Raw genomic sequence first — 4,196 nt, 5'->3', positions numbered from 1 at the left:
CGTGGTGATCAGGACGTCGATGAAATCCTGAAGCAGCGCGAGAATGCGCCCAGTTTAAGCATAATGAAACCGGAGCCCGCGTCTAGCCTTTCCCGTCTTCTCCGTGTATAAAGCAAATCCACTCATCACACAAAATAAAGTATTTTAGCAGTATCGTCATTCACGTCTCAAAACGGGAGAGAACCGGCCGCGGTGCCTCAATAGTGATGATAGCATAGTGCTGCTAATTCTACGTACGAGGTGACAAGTTCGGTTCCTAGTCGTGGTGGGTCAATCCTAACGGGGGCGGTACATAAAATATGCTTGCATGCCGATCGAGATTCCAGCACACGTTTAAAAAGCTCCAGGTCATTGAAACTGCCGGGGAGGCTTCGTGAAACACGACAAGCACTGTTTCATTTTGTGCAGGCACACAAATACCCGATAAAGTTGACGGGACCATTGGCGCCGCGGTGACTTAGTTGGTGAAGCACATTCCGTGCAATGTGCAAGATGTGGATTCAGATTCCACCTGCGGTAGGTGATCTTGTCGTGCGCTTTCATTTCCCAATTACGTTATTATTTCTACATTTCAATTAACCACGGCAATAATGTCCCCAGAGCTTCATCTGGCTTCAGTGTCTATTCACTTGGTTAAGTGATAGCGACTACCAAAAAAATGAGGTCCTCAGATCTTATTCTCGTCCACTAGCTTCATGGGTGCGACAGAGTGAAGTCGTACGCCAGCTAAGTGTGCTTAATTTAACACAAGCCGGATTTGGGAATGGTTCCTTTATTTACAATATTTGATGGATTGGCCTCATTTCTGTGCCATCGGTGTTTGCTTCATTTTATGAACGAGCTTATTGTGGTGACCTGAGGAGTACCGAATTAGTGCATCAAGGAACACAGACAGCCGTAACACAGGCCGCTTAGAAAGGTGGATGTCATAATGCTCTAAACGTAAGTTTTGTAATTAGCTGTCTTTCTGTTCCAGTCTAATGTTTCCTTTTATTGCGATAGCAATTATATGGACACTCAAAAGCAAATTTCTGCCGTCGGCGTCGCCGTCGCCGTCGCCGTCGCCGTCGCCGTCGCCGTGAGGTTCCGTATGACGTCATTTGGAGATGAAATCGTCGCCGCGCGCCGCCGAACGCTGTATGTGCGAGTGAAAGGGCGCGAGGGACGCGCGCTTTACAGGGAGGGAACGCACGGCGGAGAACAAACGCGCGTTCTGCGCCATGCTCGCTTAAGGGCTGCAGAAGTAGGCGTCTCTTTTCTCCTTTACAATGACCATATAGTAGAGCAAACGCGCCTTCTTCAGACGCGCGAGAGTCCGTGGGGGAGGGGGAGGGAAGGGAGCCGACGTTTAGCTGCGGCACCAAGTGCCTATTTATATCAGAGGCTCCAGCAACAGTCACCAACGCCGCACGCATTTTTGAGCTAACGCGGCCAAAACGGCCGATGGCGTCGACAAACAGGTTCTGCGTGTTGGTTGCTACCAGAGCCGCTCACCTTACTTCGTATGACATTGCTCTGGTGCTATCGCATTCATTGCTTCGCCCTTAGGGCGAAACTGTGACATTTTTTAATACTCACGATGAATTTCAACCAACTAACCTGCCTTCGCAACCTGCGTCTATCGTAAAAGGCCTCAAGACCACACAGCTCACAGGCACAGCTCAGGAACCAGCGCAATGGATACGGCACCACGTCGTTGAGCACACCGCCTACGCTGATGCCTGTAGCTCAGCAAAAAATCGCTGTTTCGAATTCCCGCGCAGCGGCTGTGCTTTGAGGGGGGTTGGGTGCAAAAGGCTGCTGTTCTGAGATTTTAGTGCACGATTTGCAATCCCTCGGGGTAAAGGAGTACTGGCATACTATTTCATTCTTTGTGTTAAATGAAGGTCGTGGGCCTTGAAACCCTAGAATGAGTAATTAATAAGTAAATGAGAATAAGTAATAAGGGGGTAAGAAAAATAATTTACTACAAATACCTTTATTACGAGCCAGATTCAGCTCAGTTTCCCAAGATGTTCACTTGTCATGACGTCATAACGCGGAAAGTGGTCAAGTGCAAGAACAACATCGTCACGTTTCGGAACCAGCTTCGGCTCGGTCGGTCGTCTGCTTTGCTGCTACATCGGACCGTGAAGTAATAGCATGCATATATAGCAGACGACTGAGGGCCTAATGGAGTGCGAGGACGTCACGACAAATAAACCTTTTGGGGAAACTATACTGAAACAGGTTCGTAGAACAGCGGGTATATATACAGTAAATTATAGAGGTCACCCAAAGGGCTTGCCAATATCATTCCGATAACAATTATATTGACACTCCAGGCACGTTTCTGCCGTCGGCGTCGCCGTGATGTTCCGTATAAAGTGAAAGGGTAATAATATTGTCGAAGCGTGCCGTACGCTCCGTGTGCGAGCATGTGGGGGTTCTCCCACGATAGTGACTCAATTTCTCTCGCGCTAGAGATGAAAGCTGGGAGGAAGCGAGTGTCTTCTGTCGCGTGCAAGGCACTGGGAGGAGGGGGAGGGGGGCGTTCTACTCCAGCAGCGGCTGTTTATGGCGCGTCTGCGCGGGCCCTATCTTTAAAGCCATCTGTGTTGGGGACAGAGTGCGCCGAGTCCTGATAACACCGTGTGCCGTTGACGCATCTTCGTTTGAATTGTAGAGCCAGCACGAAGGTCAATTTGCTCGCTACTGCAACCGCGCTTTCTCACACCAGCGTTTTGACCGCGAGTGTGCATCGCGTGAGGTGTGTTTATGTTTGGACGCGCGCGCGTGATACCACGCTTGTTATTGTTAATCTAGTTAGTAAGCGAATGTTTACAAGTTTATACGGCCGATAAAACTACCATGCTTACTTCGTATAGATACTAATTTGCTATCGCAATCGATGATTCGCCTTTCGGGTGAAACTGCGAAATTTTTTTTAATATTTCAAAGTCCAGCACCTTCATTCAGTGTAAAAAGGAAACGTCGAAAATACCATGTCGGTATTCATTTAAAATCTACCGAAGGCATCCGCTGTGCGGCGTCCGTGTGCCCTGCGTTGGCATCAGACGCTAAATGCTATCACTAATTCAAGTCCCACCTGAGTGGAATTCGACCAGGCTTCGGACAGTGCGGCATGACTCGTCGCGAGCCGGGTAGAAATCGCTTCCGACTTCTGCAAGTTCACCACGTCCATCTCGCGCAGCCTTCGGATCATGGCGCGCCGCGTCGTCTCGTCGGTCCACGAGATCGCCGTGACGGTTCGCTGGACGACCCTGAGTAGACCCTGCAGGAAGTCGTCCACGGCGTGCTTTTCGTCGGCCGTGGCTACATACGCGACGCTGCCGTAGAGCATGGGCCCAAACCAGGCCGCAGCCACGTCGAAGCAGCGTGCCTTCTTCAAGGTTCCCGATTCCACCTGCGTGTCGCGGTAAGGCCTCTCGTAAACCTTCACGAGAGGATGACCAGCTACTCATTTTGACGTGGATAGCCTTCTTTGGCCTTTCGTTGGTTTTTGCGGGGGTCAGATTTTCACCTCCGCTTGAAAGGCGCCGATGCAAAGCGCAAGCTCTTGCAGCTCAACCGAGCAACGGGAAGCGTTCGCCTTCTAACGCCATCTATTACCACTCGTTGAGACGCACGAAGGAAAAGGAAACTTCGCTTTAAAAAACTTAAATTCATACGTATACGTTATTGAATGCCATCATCGCTAGGAATACATCACGAGACGTCCGAACAACACAACGCACACGACGAGCAGAACAGGCATCATCTGTCCATATTACCCCTTTTCGCGACGCTCCCGTGGGCGGCTCCATGTTGATCACGTGGTGACGCGTCCATTGCTTGCATCAGCTGCCTCCGTTGCCTCCGCATTTACAATGCAAGCGCGTGACGCCAGTTCGGCGCAGCAAACCTCCGTTTCGACGCATTTCGTAGACGGTGGCTTTTTCATGACACGAAGTTTGACTACAGCTTTACAGGCATGTAAGTGCACTTTCAGAGCTCATTATGCCTTGCCAACGGCGCGAGCAGCGTATACGGTGATTGTACTAAAAGCGGGGCTAGAAATATGTTCAAGCTGTCCAAACTTTCCGCTTATGAATTAAATCGGATCAGTGGCTCTTCGTTCTTTATTTGGCAAACATTTTGAAGCAGCGGTTATCATGTTTCTGACTCAGTAAAGTTCCTCGGTTCGGCCACTATCT

This window comes from Dermacentor silvarum, chromosome 11 (genome assembly GCF_013339745.2).
Source record: "Dermacentor silvarum isolate Dsil-2018 chromosome 11, BIME_Dsil_1.4, whole genome shotgun sequence".
NCBI lineage: Eukaryota > Metazoa > Arthropoda > Arachnida > Ixodida > Ixodidae > Dermacentor > Dermacentor silvarum.
This window is presented reverse-complemented; position numbering follows the sequence as displayed.